The sequence below is a fragment of the Anomaloglossus baeobatrachus genome, chromosome 3 (genome assembly GCF_048569485.1).
Source record: "Anomaloglossus baeobatrachus isolate aAnoBae1 chromosome 3, aAnoBae1.hap1, whole genome shotgun sequence".
NCBI classification, from domain to species: domain Eukaryota; kingdom Metazoa; phylum Chordata; class Amphibia; order Anura; family Aromobatidae; genus Anomaloglossus; species Anomaloglossus baeobatrachus.
Genome location: NC_134355.1, coordinates 35,762,652 through 35,784,982, shown reverse-complemented (window position 1 = coordinate 35,784,982; position 22,331 = coordinate 35,762,652). Strand labels below are relative to the sequence as shown.

The 22,331-nt window shown below is 48.7% G+C and overlaps 1 protein-coding gene across 1 annotated transcript in view; it reads left to right on the top strand.

The window, feature by feature from the left end:
* Positions 1-22,331, top strand: part of SPATA17 (spermatogenesis associated 17) — a 272,661-nt gene that overhangs the window by 69,483 nt on the left and 180,847 nt on the right. The gene's annotated exons all lie outside the window — the stretch shown is intronic.

Sequence of the window (22,331 nt, the reverse complement as noted above, 5' to 3'; positions counted from 1 at the left end):
ATCTCCGCCTATTTTGACAAATCTGCCCAAAACTGGCAATGCACAAAAACGTTTTGCGACTTTTCAAAGTGCATAAACGCTGTGCTAAATCGGGGCCATTGTGATTTTTATTTAGTGCTTAAAGTGTAATCGTCATTTGAATTTTCAATAGTACACATGAAAATAAGCAACTTTGTCACATATCTTATCAGAGAAATCTGCTTCTTTCTCTGCCAGAATTGATCAGTCATTATCAATAGTCTCAATTCTGAGGTAAAATTTGTATTTCCCTTTACTGAGAATAGGAGATGGCGGTTGGTACTGATAAGATTCTATGTAGATAGAAGAGGGAGGAGCTCTGTATCTAGCTCCTCCCTCTGCCTGTAGCTCCTCCCTCTGCCTCTTGCTCCTCTCCTCTGCCTCTTGCTCCTCCCTCTGCCTCTAGCCTCTCTATGCCTCTTGCTCCTCTCCTCTGCCTCTTGATCCTCCCTCTGCCGCTTGATCCCCCCTCTGCATCTAGCTCCTCCCTCTGCCTATTGCTCCTCCTTCTGCCTTTGCTCCTCCCCTCTGCCTCTTGCTCCTCCCTCTGCCTCTTGCCCCTCACCTCTTCCTCTAGCTTCTCTATGCCTCTTGCTCCTCCCTCTTCCTCTAGCTTCTCTATGCCTCTTGCTCCTCTCTCTGCCTCTAGCTCCTCCCTCTGCCTCTCTAGCTCCTCTCCTCTGCCTCTAGCTCCTCTCCTCTGCCTCTAGCTCCTCTCCTCTGCCTCTAGCTCCTCCCTCTGCCTATTGCTCCTCCTTCTGCCTTTGCTCCTCCCCTCTGCCTCTTGCTCCTCCCTCTGTCTTTTGCTCCTCACCTCTGCCTCTAGCTCCTCCCTCTTCCTCTATACGTTATACAGAACTGGTTAAGCAGAAATTTCGGCATAAAGGTGTAAATGCTGCTCAGTTGGAGGGCAGAGAGGACTGACCAATTCCCTTTAACTACAGATCCTTTTTATTGTCTTTTGAAGCCTTAGGAAAAAGTTGAAATAATCCTGGACAATCTCTTTAACTAGAGTCGGTGCAATTTGATTTGGAGGACTTGCTCCAGTGGTCACGTCAGGTGCCGGATAAGAGTCCTGCGAAACGTTTCCTACCTGACTGCATCTGCAGCTCTTCTTTTGACCAAATGGTACTGTGTGATGTCTTCATTATGGCTTGACGTATATGTAAGGCTGACTAATTAAAAAGAACCATGTATGTAGCGCCCCTGAAGTCATCAGGGAGCTACAAGGTACTGCATCCCCACCAGGATGCAGGGCCTACCCCCTAGGGACCCAGAAGACCAGTGCCGGTAACAACCAAACACTCCAGATAATCCCTGTTATTCCCCAAATCCCCCATAGTATGGTACCAGGCTAGGGTCAGACCAATGGATGGCCGCCTAGAGGTGGATCCACTCCAGTCCGCTAGACAACCAGGTGGGAGGGGCAGACAGTGGACAGACAGTGTGCGAGGCACTAGTGTGTCGGTGACAGTGAAAGAGAGAGGCAGGACTATAAAGAGTGTAACAATGATCTGAGGGTCCAGGCGGTTGGTTGTCGGTGGAGTACTCACGGAACTATGCACCAACAGGGTACAGAATCCTAGGTCAGGCAAAAGCTCCAGGCAGACCTGATAAAATCTGCACAGTGAGCGGACCATCAAGGACCTCACTGACTGTGAAGTTCGGAACACAGTAGTTACGGGAGAATCGGGGACAGGACCAGAGACTTCAACCCCACAGGGTTCACGCTACTGTCATATGGACTGCTGTAGAAGACAACCAGGAGGGGACCCCCAGCCGCTCCAAGCCACGGGAACCCACCATCCAAAGACAGGTGCAGGGGAAACAAGCCACCAGGTCACTAAACTGGCACTGGAACAAAGGGGACCGGCGGTTAAGACCAGCCTTTCACGGGTGACCAGTTACCATCTGACTGTGAGTAAAGGAATCAGTTACACTGCAACCCCTTGTGTGGCCTGTCTTCTTTCTGCACCCACCTGCATCACCTATCCTCTGGGGCCTGACCCTGCTTGCGGAGGGCTTAACATCCAGGCTGCCACCAACACCAGCCCCAGTAGTGAGAACTGTGCAGCGGCGGCTCTATCCACATAGCCGCAACAAGTCAAGTGGCGTCACATGTGAACTGTATTCAACAATCCCGTGTATAAATCCCCCCTTTTTATAAAAGCAACCAGAGCACGGAATCGGGCAACGACCACCAAAGTAACATTTTCCCCAGTTATACCACCCGGGACCGAGTACCCCATAACACTGGGCAACACACGTATATTGTCGGGGAAAAGGTGGTTCGCAGGTCCCCTGCCGGTCGGTCACAGAGTACCAAGGTGGCCACCAGTTCTGGTCCTGCGCATCAATTCAAAGTATCTTTACCTTTAATGTATCATTTACATTGTGTCCCATACAGAGAGTAACATACAAGCAAAATATCAGTACAGCCGCCATCTACAATAACAACAAACAAAAAAAAACAAGAAAGGTATTTGGATTAATGCATTGCAGCTATTTTTTGGCTTCTGTTTCCAGAATATGTAATTGTCATTTCGAGCATTTGCATATTTTTGATGCGCCGTATCCTGATCATCCGCACCGTATACTCCCAGGATGTAAATGATTTGGTGAAGGTCAAATTTAAATGATGAATCCACAGGACAGACTTCTCCGATAGCGAATAACTAAAGGTATCAGATGTGTATATTGTTTGTACGGGAGCGGAAATCTTCTTTTCTCGGTGCATTTGTATTTCCCTGCGATCTGCATTCTCCCCAGACGTGGGCCAGCATGTGGCCTTGTTTACAAATTACAACACTATTCATTATAAAATCCAATTCCAAAATCCTTTCTTCCTTCCTCCGTCTGAAATATTGATAGGTTGAATTATTTACTTCTCGTTCCTGTTACAAAATACACCATTTTGACAAGTGCTATCAGGACTGGTAAACTGGTAGCATTTGCCAACGTGTGCGCGGAATGTGAGATCAGCCTCGCGGTGACGTGAGATCTTATAAAAATAGACATGAAGCAATCCACAACCGTATCAATGCCCGGTTTTGTCTTAACACCAGGGCGTACGCTTGCGGAAGTTGCACTTTTTTTTTTAGATCTGATTTCAGCCAAAGAGAACAGATCTTGTCTCACTAGACACTTTTCATAATGGCAGCTACGTTTTGAGCAGTCTAAAAATGCGCCGGCGATATTACCGTAGCATTCGGATTTCTACAGGGTAGGTATAGGTGATAGCATGCTGATCGCTGTGGGCCTCACTATTTGTCACAATATGACTGCAGGATAGCGAAGAAAAGTGGACTCCTATACTGTCCCTCATGTTAGGCTATCCCTGACCTCCAGATTACACCTAAAGGTGGAGACGCTGGAGTCCCATGCTTCACTATTCTCCTGACTAGATCTAATCTGTAACCTTCCCTCCCCCCAGGGAAGAAAGGGGCAGTAGTGTAATGAAAACACAGATTAAGACAGACAGGGGAAAACCAAAACTGAGACACACTGCAAACTCAGGAATAAACAGTAAAGGCCCTGTCACACACAGAGATAAAGCTGCGGCAGATCTGTGGTTGCAGTGAAATTGTGGACAATCAGTGCCAGGTTTGTGGCTGTGTACAAATGGAACAATATGTCCATGATTTCACTGCAACCACAGATCTGCCAAAGATTTATCTCTGTGTGTGACAGGGCCTTTAGAGACTAAGGGCGGCTTTGCACGTTGCAACATCGCACGTGCGATGTCAGTGGGGTCAAATCGAAAGTGACACACATCCGGCGTCACTTTTGACATCGTAGTGTGTAAATCCTAGATGATACGATTAACGAGCGCAAAAGCGTCCTTATCGTATCATCGGTGTATTCTCCGACGTTTCCATAATGCCGGTGCAGAGACAGGTACGATGTAGTTCCTCGTTCCTGTGGCAGCACACATCGCTGTGTATGAAGCCGCAGGAGCAAGGAACATCTCCTACCTGCCTCCCGGCTGCAATGAGAAGGAAGGAGGTGGGCGGGATGTTTACATCCTGCTCATCTCCGCCCCTATTGGCCGCCTGCCGTGTGACGTCGCTCTGACGCCGCACGACCCGCCCCCTTAGGAAGGAGGCCGGTCACCGGCTAGAGCGACGGTCGCAGGGCGGGTGAGTGCATTTGAAGCTGGTGTAGCGATAATTTTCGTTACGCCAGCTATCACAAGATATCGTACCTGCGACGGGGCGGGGACTATCGTGTGCGACATCGCAGCATCGGCTTGCGATGTCGCAACGTGCAAAGCCCGCCTAAGAAAAGCAAGAGCAGAAAGGCAGCAACAAAAAGTCAACAAGGATTAACACCACAACCGCTCAAAGCAATAATGCACAACAACCACCAGTAAGTCTGGATCACAACACCTCACTAGACCAGTACAGGTAAGCTATAGCTGGCATTAATGGAATAGTCCAGTCAGCATATATAGGAGGGGAGCGAATGTGACTGGCTCTGCCATAGCATGTAATCAAAGAGATGAACAAGCATTTGGATTTCTATATGGTAGATATACAGTAGGTGATATCATGGTAATCACTGTGGGTCTCACCATTTGTCATGATGTGACTGCAGGATAGCGAGGGAAAGTGGACTACTATACTGTCCCTCACATTAGGCTATTCCTGACCTCTGGATTACCCCTGAAGGTGAAGATGCTGAAGTCCCATGCCTCACTATTCTACTGACTAGATCTAATCTGTAACCTTCCCCCTCAGGGAAGAAAGGGGCAGTAGTGTAATGGAAACACAGATTAAGACAGACAGAGGAAAACCAAATCTCCTGACACACTGCAAACTCAGGAATAATCAGGAAGAGACTAAGAAAAGCAAGAGCAGAAAGGCAGCAACAAAAAGTCAACAAGGATTAACACCACAACCGCTCACAGCAATAATGCACAACAACCACCAGTAAGTCTGGATCACAACACCTCACTAGACCAATATAGGTAGGCTATAGCTGGCATTAATGGAATAGTCCAGCCAGCATATATAGAAGGGGAGTGAATGTGACTGGCTCTGCCATAGCATGTGATCAAAAAGATGAGCAAGCATTTAGATTTCTACATGGTAGATATAGGTGATATGCTGATCGCTGTGGGCCTCACCAGTTGTCACGATGTGACTGCAGGATAGCAAGGGAAAGTGGACTCCTATACTGTCCCTAATGTTAGGCTATTCCTGACCTCTGGATTACCCCTGAAGGTGAAGATGCTGAAGTCCCATGCCTCACTATTCTACTGACTAGATCTAATCTGTAACCTTCCCCCTCAGGGAAGAAAGGGGCAGTAGTGTAATGGAAACACAGATAAAGACAGACAGAGGAAAACCAAAACTCAGACACACTGCAAACTCAGGAATAAACAGTAAGAGACTAAGAAAAGCAAGAGCAGAAAGGCAGCAACAAAAAGTCAACAAGGATTAACACCACAACCACTCACAGCAATAATGCATAACAATCACCAGTAAGGGTATGTGCGCACGTGTGCGTATTGCATGCAGTTACGCTGCGTTCTGCACCGCAGCGTAACTGCATGCGTCCTGCGTCTTCTGCACAGTCTATGGAGATTGTGCAGGAGCCGTGCGCACATGGCATATTAGAACGCAGCGATTCGGCTGCTGCCCGAATCGCTGCGTTCTAAGAAGTGACATGTCACTTCTTCCGTGCGGTTTGCATGCTGTCTATAGGGAGAGGCAGCATGCAGAGCGCACGTTCTCTGCCGGCACCATGCACTTCAGAACGGAGCTTTTCAGCTGCGCTCTGAAGCACACCTTTTAGGTGCGGTGCAGAGCGCACACGTGCGCACATAGCCTTAGTCTGGATCACAACACCTCACTAGACCAGTATAGGTAAGCGATAGCTGACATTAATGGAATAGTCAAGCCAGCATATGTAGCAGGGGAGCGAATGTGACTGGCTCCTCCATAGCATGTGATCAAAGAGATGAACAAGCAGCCCAGCAGGGATTCACTCTTGCTAGCCTGCCTAAGTCTGTGGGTCAACGCCTGCAAACATCAGAGAAATAGTCAGGCAGAGTGTCAGAATCTGTAGTTTCCACAGGACATGTTGCTGCCATGACAGTTGGCGGGACTTGCAAAAATCTCCTTGTTACACCATAATGACTTTAAAACATTCCCAAGAATGAGGCTTTGGAGTCTCCTTTGAATGGAGTAATGGCCGCGCATGCGCTGCACCGCTTCATTCATTGTCTATGGGATTGTTGAACATAGCAGAGAGCTGTAGTCATCTATTGTAACTCTAGCCGTCCCATAGACAACTTTAACAATTGCGTTCTCAGCCTCTGTACCACAGCACAATGTTTTCTGGTAAAGTATAGGACGACAAAGTGGAAACTCAACAGACCCCATTGTGATCATTGGGGTCTGGTGTCCAGTATGTACGGGTGAGCTGTGACATCAACAATTGTGAATGGTGGATCCTGTGTTATCAGCTGTGTATAGTGGTATTACCTGTCATTATAATCCTGCCTCTGATGATAATGAAAATGCTGAAACCACTTCTTGAAAGGATAGGAAGTATCGTTCTATAAGCTCCAAGATTAATAACTTTCTTTTTTAATAAAAAATCTTGATAGGAAAAAAAATTGCCCCAGAAAAAAAAATGTAACCCAAAAACTTGATGACACATTTATTTTAAAGAGCTTCTTCTCAACACTCTGCACCTGAGCTATAAAGATTTTTTATGTTGTTCATGTGGTGTGTTTGTTCCATTTGATACCAACCTGACTTGTGATGATGATTGCCGCCTATCTACTCACCAACCTTTGCTAACAATACTCCCAGGATATCTGTCATGGGGTTCCCTGTAGGAGAGTCCTTACCTGCTTACTGAATTTAAAGGCCCTGATACACCACAGACTAATGTGGGCTGAACCCGCCGATATAGATAGGCTCAGCCAATGGTCTAGTGTGTATGGGGAGCCGGCCAACTGATGGTCGGGAGAGATGTCGATCACGCATGTCTGATAGTTGGACTGCCAATTGCATTGCTTTGTTGGTCGATGCCTTTCCCATAGAGAATACTGGAGCTCTCGGCCAAATAGCACTACTTTGTATGTGAGCCAGTAGAGAAGGCTGTTGGCTGAATGATCGGCTGAAGGATTGTTCGACTGACAGCCATCAAATGTGTTTGGTCGGCTTAAGAGTAAGGAACCTTCCTTATATAGGCCTAAGACAAATTCTTTTGGGTCCACTCAAAGCAAATCATCCATAAGGTCCACTAGGTGGTATTTGTGAATCATTGTCTCGGGTATGTCATGGGTGACAGACAGTCATGTGGTTTCTGGCCATAGAAGGTCACATTATTTGGTTGCGCAGAATGCTCCCTGACTTTCCATTATTGCTGCTGTCAATATTTATATGTATAGGTATCTTCCTGCTGGATTCATCTCTCCCCCTTTTGGACCCAGCACGAGCTCAACTTCCACCCAGCTGCAGATCATCAGTATTCTCTTGGTGCTTAAATACTCTTTCTTTCATTGGACTAGTGCTGGTGATATTTTTCAGTTCCTTCAAGCCTTGGTTGGAAGTAGGTGGTTTGTACTCATCTGTGGTTTTGTTGCTGAAGCTTTGCTGAATTTCTACCTGAATCATCTAATGATAAGTAGTTCATGCATTTTCCCCCTCTGTGTCCTCCTTGTGTCTTCTTTAGTGTTCAGTGGGGTTGACGAAGAGCTCATCCTATTTGTTCCCTATTTAGGGTCCAGCATTAGGGATACCTAGGGTCAGGTATCCGGCTCGGCGCATAGGTGCGGAACCCATCTAGGGTGGTGAGGGACCAGTAGTAGGATTGATCAGGGGTCACCATCTTCTCTTCCCTAGACACAGGGTTTCCCTTCTCTTTCCTTTCCCCATGTGCTTGGTACTTCCCCATTCCTATCGTGACACAAAGACATCCCATAAGAAATGGACTGATAGGCTCCAAAGTAACCTCAAGACATGTCTTCTGCTGGACCTTTGGGAGCCATGATTGGGTCATGGTCTGGTCCACTGGAGGATCATCTGGCACTCTAGTTGGATAGTCTTATCCCACCATAATCCATATCATCCATATATCAAACCTCTGGTACTAATGGTGTCTGCACCTTCTTTCCTGTAGACACCTCTTCCTTTGTGGCCCACCAGATCCACCTTCTTAGGACTTAGATTCATTACCCTCCACGTGGAATTTTGGTGCAGTTTCATTAAACTGGAACATATTATTGGCTGTCAGCGCGGCCTTGTTACGCTGTCCATCCTCATTTAACTCTCCCATAAGATCTCTTAATGAAGTTAAACCCCAAGTTCATGCCAATAATTCCGTGGCAAGAGTTTGCGCGATGTAACAATTCATCACTTGTCAGGACGGCACTTTTAGTTTCTCCGTTTAATAAGGGCATCCTCTCGCTCGCTTAATTAGAAGTGAACGGTTTGCATATTTACTAAATGCGGAGTGTCACCGCAAGCACGGCCTATTGCCTGCATGAATTATTTCTCTATCTGCAATAAACAGCTGGGTAATTATTACCGCCATAATCAGATAAATTCCTTCTGTAAGGCTTTCTTACATGGTAATTCTTTGAACTCATCCGAAGCTGAAGAAAATTTATGAACTCCGGTATCTTGACCGCGTTTTTTTTTTTTACATTGAATTGCGTCCCTGATTTCTCTCTCAAGGACACAAAAAGCAGTAAACAGTTGGTAAATAGAGGCGGCCGGGAGGATTCTCGTGGAAGGCGGACGCGCTATTATTTATAGCTAATTATTATTCGGGAAGATTTCTGCTTAATCTCCAATAGTGAACAAGGCAAACAAAACTGATATGTGCGGTTTAAAAATGTATGTCCTGCGCCGTCGTATGAATGTGGGACCCGTAATGAGATAGGAATTCAATTATTAGGGAGGGAATGATGGAAAATACCATACACTAGTGACTGTCGGCATGTAAAACTGTACCACGGGCGGCGTGAGTCAGTACAAGGGAGGTCTTCTCGGGCTGTAGGCTTTCTTTCACCAGGAGTCAAAGTGTTCAACGTATGGCCTTCACCCTGTATCTAAATACCTCACACTGGGAAAGTGACTTGTTGGCGCCATCATCTGAATGAGCCTTTAAAGGAGTATTCTCAAAGTTTGGAACTTATCACTTATTAGTGGGATAGGAGATAAATTCCCGATCACTGGGAGTCCAACCACTGAGCCCAAGCACAAGGGCTCTGAAGAGACCCAGGTGAATGGAGCGGTGGTCTATCATGCGCACTGCCACTCAATTCATTCTTAATGGGAATGCTGGATATAGCTGATCTTCAACATTCCCATAAGAATGAATGTAGTGCACGTTATCGACCACCAAATTATCGACCACCACTCTATTCACACAGGGCTCAAAGAGTTCCAAGAGCCTCAGTTATCGACCACCGCTCCATTCACACAGGGCTCGAAGAGTTCCAAGAGCCTCAGTTATAGACCACCGCTCCATTCACACAGGGCTCGAAGAGTTCCAAGAGCCTCAGTTATCGACCACCGCTCCATTGAAATAGGGCTTGCAGAGTTCCAAGAGCCTCAGTTATAGACCACCGCTTCATTCACATAGGGCTCGAAGAGTTCCAAGAGCCTCAGTTATAGACCACCGCTCCATTCACATAGGGCTTGAAGAGTTCCAAGAGCCTCAGTTATTGACCACCGCTCCATTCACACAGGGCTTGAAGAGTTCCAAGAGCCTCAGTTATAGACCACTGCTCCATTCACATAGGGCTTGAAGAGTTCCAAGAGCCTCAGTTATAGACCACCGCTCCATTCACATAGGGCTTGAAGAGTTCCAAGAGCCTCAGTTATCGACCACCGCTCCATTCACACAGGGCTTGAAGACGTCGAAGAGTCTCAGTTCTTAAGATCAGTGCTGGTCCCAGTGGTCAGACCCCCAGCATTCAGGAAGTTATCCCATATCTAATGAATAGGCGATAACTTCTAGTTTTGAGAATACCTGTTTAATGGAGGTTTCCTATTTTCCTACTTTATTATTGGTGGATAGGTCATCCGTATCAAATCTGTGCAGGATAGTTTCCGATGCTTCCATTGACCAGATGCATCAGATATGGCACAGCTCCATATGTTGTGCCATCTCTATCCTATACAAGCAAACTGGATGCTAAAGACCTTTCCATGTCCACCTAATACAGGTGAAGGTATGTTACAGTGTATCAATTTCCTTTCGATAATGAGCTGTGCACCAGTGCCTTTTAAATGGACCCTCTACCCTGATCCCGAACAGTGACTATATCTTTGTGATTAATGCTCACCCTAGACTTGACCGCGCCTCTCCTGCCTTTCCTGTGGTGTGGCAGCTCCAACTTACTGTTGCTCCCGATGGCAATGCGGCGGTCATCTAGGATGCTGTTTTTAGTGGAGGAAGCAACTCGAAGTTATCAGGTAAGGTGACTATACATGAGAAATGTATAAACACTTTTCAGTGCCAAGGTAGAGTGTGAAGGCCACTTTACACGCTGCGACATCGCTCAAGCAATCTCATTGGGGTCACGGAATTTGTGATGCACATCCGGTTGCTTTAGCGATGCCGTTGCGTGTGACACCTTTGAGCGATTTTGCATCTTCGCCAAAACGTGCAAAATCGCTCATCGGTGACATGGGGGTCCATTCTCAAATATCGTTGCTGCAGCAGTAACGAAGTTGTTCCTCGTTCCTGCGGTAGCACACATCGGTACGTGTGACACCGCAGGAACGAGGAACCTCTCCTTACCTTCCTCCCGCCCGCAATGTGGAAGGAAGGTGGTGGGCGGGATGTTCGTCCCGCTCATCTCCACCCCTCCACTTCTATTGGGCGGCGGTTCAGTGACGCTGCTGTGACGTCGCTGTGACGCTGAACGAACCGCCCCCTTAGAAAGGAGGCGGTTCGCCAGTCACAGCGACGTCGCAGGGCAGGTAAGTAGTGTGACGGGTCTGGGCGATGTTGTGCGCCACGGGCAGCGATTTGCCCATGTCGCACAACCGATGGGGGCGGGTACCCACGCTAGCGATATCGGTCACGATATCGCAGCGTGTAAAGCGGCCTTAAGGGGTACTTTGCACACTACGACATCGCAGCTGCGATGTCGGTGGGGTCAAATCGAAAGTGACGAACATCCGGCGTCGCTGTCGATATCGTAGTGTGTAAATCGTTTTTGATACGATTAACGAGCGCAAAAGCATCGTAATCGTATCATCGGTGTAGGGTCGGTCAATTACGGAAGGACCGATGTTACGATGTTGTTCCTCGTTCTGGTGGCAGCACACATCGCTGTGTGTGAAGCCGCAGGAGCGAGGAACATCTCCTACCTGCGGCTCACGCCTGCTATGCGGAAGGAAGGAGGTGGGCGGGATGTTTACGTCCCGCTCATCTCCGCCCCTCCGCTTCTATTGGCCACCTGCCGTGTGACGTCGCTGTGACGCCGCACGACTCGCCCCCTTAGGAAGGAGGTGGGTTGCCGGCCAGAGTGATGTCGCAGGGCAGGTGAGTGCATGTGAAGCTGCCGTAGCGATAATGTTCGCTACGGCAGCTATCATAAGATATCGCAGCTGTGACGAGGGTGGGGACTATCGCGCTCGGCATTGCAAGCATCGGCTTGCGATGTCGTAGTGTGCAAAGTACCCCTTAGGGTTAGTTTTCAGATTCAAAGACATTGATTACACCTTTTAATAAATTTGGTGCGTCTTTCATCTGTTGTGCGCTACTGCCAAAAATGGACGCCAACAAAGGGCTTGCCTAAAGTCTTAGTTTACACCACTTTTGCAGCATACGTTCTGCCGTTCTGTACATGGTAAGTACACTTGATCCATCCTGACCAAGCTCCTCGTAGGTGGAGCAGGCTGGGATTGGCTTAAAAACGTCAAAAGTGGCCACATTTTTTTTGCTGAATTTTGTAGAAAACGTCTTGATGAATTTGGGCCGAAATGTTGAGAATTAATATTTCCTCTTCCTGACTGCAAGCAGAAATATTGAAGACAGTAATAAATTAATACGGAAAGAATATTAGAAAGTTGGACAACTTTTTAATATGAGGTTGTTGAAAGCAACAGGACTTATGACTCGGGTACTATGGAGTTTGTAAGTACTATTGTGATTGTGGGAGACCACAGGTCAATATTGCATTATCATCGGTACTGTTGACCCAGGGAGTGAATTAAATGCCAGCTGCATTGATTAGCATGTGCACTATTGATTTTATAACCCCCCCCCCCTATAGGGTAACTGCGGCATTGCAGGTTATAAAACATAATACCGCATTGTAACTTTACGCAATTGTAAATCGCACTAATCGCAGCACATACAATTGTTTTGAAGCCTAGAAGAACAATGGGAGGTCATTTCTCCATGTGTAGAGGTGTACAGAGGTTACCGACATCCCAGAACCATCTACATATACAGCGGATGTAAGAGGGACAGTGATTACTTCATCCCCGTAACAACAAGATTAATTTACCCTCGGTGGAAAAGCTGACAACAAGCGGCCCCTAAGTACATGATGTGAGTCAATTTGTGTTACACCGGAGTTTACAGATAATGAAATATAAATGAGACGGGTTTACTGAAGTTTGAAGGTTTTTTACTGCAGCCCGATAAGTGATAAATACCCCACATAACAATGGATCAGCCGCATGCTACATGGATGCAACCTGCAGGATGACCTTGAAAAGTTACGAGAAAACTCGGGAAATACTTGGCTTCTCTTTTGCAGATTTTCAGTTGTTGCATAATGCTTTCTTCTCCATTCGCGTCCAAAGCTAAATTACAATAAAATCTAAAGGCCCCGTCACACTAAGCAACATCGCTAGCAACATCGCTGCTAACGAACAACTTTTGTGACTTTGCTAGCGATGTTGCTGTGTGTGACATCCAGCAACAACCTGGCCCCTGCTGTGAGGTCGTTGGTTGTTGCTGAATGTCCTGGGCCATTTTTTAGTTGTTGCTGTCCCGCTGTGAAGCACAGATCGCTGTGTGTGACAGCGAGACAGCAACAACTAAATGTGCAGGCAGCAGGAGCCGGCTTCTGCGGAGGCTGGTAACCACGGTAAACATCGGGTAACCAAGAAGCCCTGTCCTTGGTTACCCGATATTTACCTTTGTTACCAGCGTCCGCCGCTCTCGCTGTCAGTGCCGGCTCCTTCTCTGTGCAAATGTAGCTGCAGGACACATCGGGTTAATTAACCCGATGTGTGCTGTAGCTAGGAGAGCAGGGAGCCAGCGCTAAGCAGTGTGCGCTGCTCCCTGCTCTGTGCACATGTAGCTGCTGCACACATCGGGTAATTAACCCGATGTGTGCTGTAACTAGGAGAGCAGGGAGCCAGCGCTAAGCGGTGTGCGCTGCTCCCTGCTCTGTGCACATTTAGCTGCAGCACACATCGGGTAATTAACCCGCTGTGTGCTGTAACTAGGAGAGCAGGGAGCCAGCGCTCAGTGTGCGCTGCTCCCTGTTCTCTGCACGTGTAGCTCCGTGCACTGGTAACCAAGGTAAATATCGGGTTGGTTACCCGATATTTACCTTAGTTACCAAGCGCAGCATCTTCCACGCGGCGCTGGGGGCTGGTCACTGGTTGCTGGTGAGCTCACCAGCAACTCGTGTAGCGACGCTCCAGGTCAGGTTGCTGGTGGGATCACTGGAGCATCGCAGTGTGACATCTCACCAGCAACCTCCTAGCAACTTACCAGCGATCCCTATCGTTGTTGGGATCGCTGGTAAGTTGCTTAGTGTGACTGGACCTTAAGGGTACTGTCTCACTAAACGACATACCAGCGATTCTGACCACGATAAGACCTGCTCAGGATCGCTGGTACGTCGCTACAGGGTCGCTAGTGAGCTGTTGAAGTGATGGCCGAGAGGACCACCGCAGTGCAGAGTAGGTTACAGCACACAAAACGAGGTGCGAACAACAAGGGTGTATTTATTAACAGGCGGGGAAAGATGTGGAGAGGCAGGTTCAGGCACGGGGTATACAGTGGCAAAACGTGATTTAAGAACACTTTTGTATTCTCTAGCTGGTCCGCTTAATAGCACGGTGCTCCAACTATTACAAGTTCAAGAAACACAAAAACAATAAGGTACAATGCTACCCTGCACGTAACCTCTCTGGCATCTGCTAAACGGGCCACACGGATGCCGTGTTCTACCTACTGAAGCCTACTTTAGCCCCTAGTATGTACACAATATTCAACTCACAGTGATGCTGGGGACATGGATCCAGTCCCGGGGGCCCCCAACAACAGTCTCATCTGAAGGTGCGCACTTCTCCTGGGCCGGGTTAAGGAGATCAAAATCTTCTTCTTGTGTCCGATTACTCACTGGTTCCCTGGGATATGTGAGTCTCTCTCTCGATTCAGAAGAAAAACTCCAATCCTCCAAGACACACCGGCTTCACACGCTTCTAAAATCAAAACAGAAACTCACTTCTCTTCTTACACTCGGGCTGTCTATTAGCACACTTTCTGCAGGGGGAGCAGAACATTCCATTACCCCTCAACACGGGGAGGTTTCTGTCTCTTAAAGTGGCAGTGTGTTTCTTATTGTCCATAGCAGTATCACCCCCCAATATTCCTCCCCACTTAATGATGGTCGTCCTCGGCCATCACAGCTTCGAGCCCACTGTGTTTTGAAGGAAGGTTCAAACCTGTAGAGGAGACAACAATGGCAGTACAGCAGACCTAGTACATTGTTCAACATATCGGATTGGTGGAACCCCTGCAGTAGACCTCTGAGATCTTCTAAGATCTTGACTATCAGGCCCGGCTTGACTAGCTTCCGGAGGAACACTTGCTGTGGGAGCTGCAGTGGAATCTTGGCTGGTCTCTTCTTCCCGTGGCGGTAGTGGTTCATCCATGGGATCTCCGTTTCCGGAGGGCTGAGGGTCCCCCCCTGCATCGGAGACTGTCCACCAGTCATCATCGACTTCACACACAGATGACGTAAGTTCAGGGAGTGGGGCAGAGACTGCAGGAGATCTTGGCGTAGAAAGAGCTTCAGACCGGCATGGTCGCAACATATTTCTGTGTAGTACTCTAGGGCCGGACGCTCCATTCTCAATTTGCACCTTGTAGACCGGGCCGTCAGCATACACCCGTTCGATTACTCTGTAGGGTTGAACTTCCCATCTTTCACTCAGTTTACCCTTGGGGCATTTCTCTCTGACTAACACTCGATCTCCAGGTTGAAGCGGTATCTCTTGAATCGGTTTAGGGCTCATATGTTCTTTCTTCTGTAGCTGTTGACAAGCCAACCAACGTATCGTCTGTAATCGTTGGCGATGTTCTTTCACCCAGGAAGTGACAGTTCGTTCCATGAAATCCTCTGGCTGCTCCAAATTCAGCTCGATGATTTCTCGCCCAACTCTTCCAAACAGCAGTAGATATGGGGTGTAACCTGTAGTGGAATGAACTCGGTTATTGTAGGCCCAGACCAGTTCTGCCAGGTAATCCGGCCAACATGCCTTCTTATCTTCCTCTAATGTTCTCAGCATTTGAAGTAGAGTTCGGTTGAAGCGTTCACATGCTCCATTGCCTTGGGGATGGTAAGGTGTAGTCCGAGATCGCTCGATGTCATACATACGACATAATTCCTCCATCACCTTGCCTTGAAAACATGCACCTTGATCGGAGTGGATCCGCTTCGGGCATCCATACACCCGGATGAAGTCTTGGCAGATGGCCAGTGCTGCCGACTCAGCAGTCTGATCTCTAGTCGGGGTGACTACAGCGAACTTGGAGAAATGGTCGGTCATAACCAAACAGTATTGTAATCCCCGAGTGGAGTGTCCCAAGAGGAGATAATCAATCATCAACAGTTCTAGCGGTTATTTGGTCTGTATGGTCTGAACGGGTGCCCTTTGTTCGGTGCTTTTAACGAGGTCGCATACTCGACATTGCCGGCAAACCTCTTCCACCACAGACTCCAACCTGGGGCAGTACACGTACTGCTGTAACCATTGGTAGGTCTTTGCAGGTCCGAAGTGAGTGCCAAACTCGTGAGCTTCCTTAGCTACCTCTTGAGCCATTTTTCTGGGGATGACCACCTGCCATCTTGCTTCTATATCTTTTGGCTGTTGTCTCTTACGATATAACACTGATCCTCGAACTTCCAGTCTATCCCACTGGTGTAAGACACTCTTCATCTCGGCGTCCAGGTTAGCCCTTTCTTGTTTGTCTGGCTTCTGCTTCTCAGTTACCCAGTGTTTCATCTGTTGCAGCCCTTCGTCTGAATCTTGCACACGTCCCCATTCTTCATTGGTTCTCCCCAGGGACCGGGGCAGTGTGCAAGCCTGCCTACTCAACTGGGACGCAACCACCGAGGGCCCAAACTTGCTAAAGTCTGGCGTTTCTTCCTCCTCTAATCGTTCATTAAGATCCCCCACTGGGGTCTCCACCGTCACTCTTGACAGCCCATCCGCATTTGCGTTTTCGGTAGCAGGGCGATAACAGATGCTAAAGTCAAACTTTGCAAGGCGAGCCACCCACCGTTGTTCCAAGGCTCCCAATTTGGTATTCTCAAGGTGGGCCAGAGGATTATTGTCTGTCCGGACCTGGATCTTGGTTCCTGTCAGGAAGCCAGCAAATTTCTCTGTCAAGGCCCACACTAGGGCCAGGAGCTCTAGTCGAAAGGAGCTGTAATTGTGGGGGTTTCTTTCGCTGTCCCACAGGGACCTACTGGCATAGCCAATGACTCTCTCATGTCCATTTTGCATCTGAGACAATACAGCACCGAGTCCATGAAGTCTACCATCTGTGTACAGCAGTAATGGTCGGTCGAAGTCCGCATAGGCCAGGATCGGGGCTGAAGTAAGGGCATTCTTCATAGCCTGAAAAGCCTCATCTTGTCTCTGAGCCCAAGAGATGCCCTGGTTCTTCGACACTCCGGCGGTCCACCTCAGCAGCTCGTTGAAAGGACCCGCCACCTTTGCGAAGTCTTTAACGAACCGGCAGTAATACCCGGCGAGTCCAAGAAATGCCTTGAGTTCCCTCACCGTTCGAGGGACTGGCCACTTCTGAATGGCATCCACCTTTTCTGCGGAGGGTAGGACTCCATCTTGTGACACTGTGTGGCCCAGGTACTCGATCTCTCTCTTGAAGAGGTGGCATTTTTTCGGCTTCACCTTCAGGTTATGAGCCTGCAGTCTCCCGAGTACCTGTCCAAGCCGGTCAAGGTGTTCTTTGAACGTGGCCGAGAACACGATGATGTCATCCAGATAGATCAGGGTCGCTTCAAAATTTAGGTCTCCCAAGCACTTTTCCATCAGCCGTTGAAACGTGCCCGGAGCATTGGAGAGTCCGAAGGGCATCCGGTTAAACTCAAACAATCCCATCGGGAGGAGGAACGCGGTCTTGGCTTTGTCTTTTTCCGCCACAGGTACTTGCCAGTACCCGCTTGCTAGATCCAAGTTGGAGAAGTACTTGGCCTTCCCCAAGGCCGTCAAGGATTCTTCGATTCGTGGTAATGGGTACGAGTCGCGAACGGTACAAGCGTTGAGTTTTCTGTAGTCTACACAGAACCGGATGGTTCCATCCTTTTTCTTGACGAGTACCACCGGGGCCGCCCAAGGGCTCTGGCTGCCCTGCACTATTCCTGAATCCAGCATCTGCTTCAGTAACGTCTTTACCTCTTGGTTCATCTTGGGAGGGATCTGTCGGTACCGTTCTCGAATCGGACGAGCTTCCCCGGTCGGTATCTCATGCATGATGGCTTCAGTGCAGCCGAAATCTTCAGCGTGGCGAGCGAATGCGGCCTGGTTCTCCCACAGCATAGCTTCTACTGCTTGCACACGCTCAGGGCCCAGCGAATTCACATCCACTTCCATCTGATCGAGGATGGCCTTTCCACTCCACTCTGGGGATGGCATCTCTTTGGCCCTCACAGAGACTGCTAGGGTCCGCCCCACACCTTCTATCGGCGATAAGAATATCTCTTTATGACTCATTACCTCGCCTTTATGTACGTACACCAGGGCCAGATCCGTCCCTCGAGGCAAGGTGGTCTCACCGGGGCCCACATTCAAGGCTCTGATAGGGACGCGTCCTTGTTGGACCACAGCTACCGTACGAGCTATCAGAATTTCTTGGTCCACTCTTCCGGTTGCTACAGGCTGAACAATCACTTCTATCCCATCGAGATTGCGATAGGTTCCCACTGGGAGGTGTAATATACTTTCTCGGCTGGGAGGCAGGATTATAGGTTCCTTCCCAGGAGCCCTGATGACCCCTACCGTCTGATGAGATGGCACACTCTTCTGCGTCCCACAGACGCGGATCAGCCTTTGAAGTGCTTCCTGTGTAGGCTTATGTGTAGTAGCTTGCTTCCAGTATCCGGGTCCCCGTTTGGTGAACATAATCTGATCTAATTCACGTAGGAAGTAGGACATTCATCCCCAATATTACAGGTACATCTTCGTCGATGGGCTCGGGGACTAGTAGGATCCCTTTTTTCCCCACTTCTTGCCCACAGATTTGAAAATTCATCCACACAACTCCTGTGACCGGGATCGGTTGTTGATTAGCAGCAATCACCTGGATCAGGGTCTCTTTCTCTGGCCTGGCCAGTGTCTGGAAATGTTGATTGAAATATGCTTCTGGCATCATCGTCACTTGTGACCCAGTATCTATCAAGCAATTCACTGGGACACTCTCGAATTCAGCTTGTAGGATGGGACAACCAGCGATCAAATGTTCGTTATGATACGGAGCGGCCTCCCTTCTCGCCTCCCCCGCAGAGTGCCGCACTACTGTGGGGGTTGGTAGTTTAACGATGGCTTCCGTTGGCTTTGAGTGTTATTCTGGCATTCCCTGGCAATATGCCCCTGACCTCACACATCCCCAGCAATGGATGTCTTCTCCTCGCTGGGGAATACCTCGTGCCTCTGGTGGCTGACGAGAGGAAGCCTGCAGCCTCCAGTCCCCCATTGGTAGAGCCGAGGAATTATTGCGTGAGTATGATGGGCCAGGTTGGAAGGAGGAGGATGCAGCTGGGTAGGGATGTTCACCAGACAAGTCCCTCATTCTTTGCTCCATCTGGGTCAGCTTCTCCTGTACGTTGAGAGCGGATTTTTGTAAATCTTGCACCACCTGGACCAGTCCCACCTGGCAGTTTGGGTCCACTCTAGAGGTGGCTGTTTGGACGCGCACCACCCCAGATGCGTAACTTTCTTCTTTACTTCGGGCTACTGCTTCTGCTAGGATTTGACGAAAAGTAAGAGCCGGATTCGCTCGGACCCGTTCTGCCAGGGCTCGCCGCAAGGATACGCTATGCAATCCCAGAATAAATTGTTCCCGGAGTATCCGGTCGGTAGAGCCTATGCCGCCGAGTCCATCTGACTCCTTTCTCTGGACCTCCGCTAACACTTCTTGTAGTGCTGTTGCATACTGAGAGATCCCTTCTTCTTCCCGCTGCAGCCTCGAAAAAAATTTGGCGCGAAGATGTCCCGCGCTAGCAGTCTCGCCATAGATCTCTTCCAAGAATCCAACTAACTCTTTCAGGGTACTACGGGTGGGTTCTGGTTGTAGACAGACATTTCTACGGGCTTCTCCCTCTAGGGCAGTCAAAGCGATGTCCACCTCAAGCTCTGGGCCGATGTTATACACTTTCAGGGTGCTCTGCAGCCGGGACACCCAGTCGCACAGTGCCATGTTGTTGCCATCGAATTTTGGTAGCACACTAAATATGGTGCCCATTGGAAGTGTCCTTGCAGGGGTTCCACCATTGCCCACAGCACCCCCATTAATATTAGCGTTTCCGCTGTTGCTGTCTGCTGCCTCCATCTTGGTGACCATACCCTGCTCGCAGCGCCACTTGAAGCGATGGCCGAGAGGACCACCGCAGTGCAGAGTAGGTTACACTACACAAGACGAGGTGCGAACAACAAGGGTGTATTTATTAACAGGCGGGGAAAGATGTGGAGAAGGCAGGTTCAGGCACGGGGTATACAGTGGCAAATCGTGATTTAACAACACTTTTGTATTCTCTAGCTGGTCCGCTCAATAGCACGGTGCTCCAACTATTACAAGTTCAAGAAACACAAAAACAATAAGGTACAATGCTACTCTACCCGTAACCTCTCTGGCCTCTTCTAAACGGGCCACACAGATGCCGTGTTCTACCTACTGAAGCCTACTTTATCCCCTAGTATGTGCACAATATTCAACTCACAGTGATGCTGGGGACGTGGATCCAGTCCCGGGGGCCCCCAACAACAGTCTCATCCGGAGGTGTGCACTTCTCCTGGGCCGGGTTAAGGAGATCAAAATCTTCTTCTTGTGTCCGATTACTTGCTGGTTGCCTGGGATATGTGAGTCTCTCTCTCGATTCAGAAGAAAAACTCCAATCCTCTGAGACACACCGGCTGTGTGTTCCTTCACACGCTTCTAAAATCAAAACAGAAACTCACTTCTCTCCTTACACTCGGGCTGTCCATTAGCACACTTTCTGCAGGGGGAGCAGAACATTCCATTACCCCTCAACACGGGGAGGTTTCTGTCTCTTAAAGTGGCAGCGTGTTTCTTATTGTCCATAGCAGTAGCACCCCCCAATACTGTCAAACAGTCAGATCTTCCCAACGACGCAACAACGATACGGCGGTCGCTGGGACCCTGTCACATAGAACGATTCAAATCTTGATTAGTGACATAGGCGTGCATCTACATTGCCTTTTCCGCGCCCCCTCTGCTCCGATTGGTGGTCGTAACTGCATTGTGACTGGGCGGCCTTGCCTTTAGAGAAGGCAACATAATAGCGCTTCCATCCTTCTCCATCCTTGTCCATCTTACAGTCCCGATACAGAATGGACTGTATTACGATCTGCTGCTACACGCGGTCCGGGACAAGTGAATTCAGCCCTCTGAAATGTACTGCGATCTACAAGCCAGAACAGAGGATGGAAGCGGCCAATCCGAACGCAGTAGCGATCACCAATCGGAACAGAGAGGGCGTGGAAAACAACGAAGATGAACGCATGCGTGAGGCGCGAACGAGGTCGTTGGGTAAGGTGTCAAACACACCAATGCGTGCTGCCCTGCGGGAGCCCGGCAACCAAAAAATGAACCAGAACAGTGTGTAGCGATCAGCAATTTCACAACAGGGGCCAGGTTGCTGCTTAGTGTCACACACAGCAAGATCGCTGATGAGGTCACTGGTACGTCACAAAACCTGTGACTCAGCAGTGATCTCACTTGCGATCTTATCATGTGAGAAGTACCCCTAAGTTACTTACCGGTAATGAGATTTTCCAGAGCCCATGATAGCACCACCAGAGAGAGAGAGAGGTCCACCCATTCAGGACAGGAAACCCACTAAAATAAAAGAGCGGCACCTCTCTTCCGCATGAGTTAGGTTACAGAGCAAGAGAGGACCTCCGGACAATCGTTAAAACATCCTTCACCAAAACACTGTTCATTCCTAAATGTTACCGCAGAGTGTACACCCTCAAACAATAGGGAGGGAATATAATGGTGCTGTCATGGGCTCTGTAAAATCCCATTACCGGTACGTAACTAAGATTTTTCGCTTCCCCCATGACAGCACCACCAGAGCGCCTAGGGAAGGATCACCGCTTGTAGAACCCTCTACCAAGTCCGTCGTGGAAGACAAATCCAACCTATAGTGCTTAAAAAAGGTCGAAGGAGAAGACCAAGTTGCAGCCTTATATGTGCATGTACCTATTTGAAAGACACTTCCAGCAATATCTTTACTTGGCCAGATCGTTCCTCTGATACTGAGAAATCAGAATTTGAATTGATATGCAAATGAGGCTGAAGAGCTACTTGTAGCCTCTGTCACTCCAGCCCAGCACCGCCTGCTCCTGCTTCACTGTCAGTCTCTATGCTGTGTGACTTCAAAGGAGCTGTCAGTCAAGCAGGAGGAGGCGGTGCTGGGCGAGGAATAGAGCTGGAGTGACAGAGGCTTCAGATCACCAGAGTCCTTCAGCCCAATTTGCATATCAATACAAAGACTGATTTCTCAGTACCAGAAGATCGGACTGGCCATGTAAAGATAGAGCTGAACTTGTCTGTGCAAAAGCTACATGAACATTTAGTTTGGTGGGTGAAATCTTCATGAAAAATGTATTTTAGATGTCCCAGTACCACCAAGTCTAATGTTGGCAAGTGTACATTCGGCACTATATGGCCTTGTGCAGAATGTAGAGTATATAATGCCGCTATATGGCGCGCTGTTTTACAGCAGGTAGGAATGATTTACTGCTAGAATCCGCTTCTTTATGAAATCACAGATATGTACATGTGCAGCAGTGCCCCTTATACTTCTGTGCTAC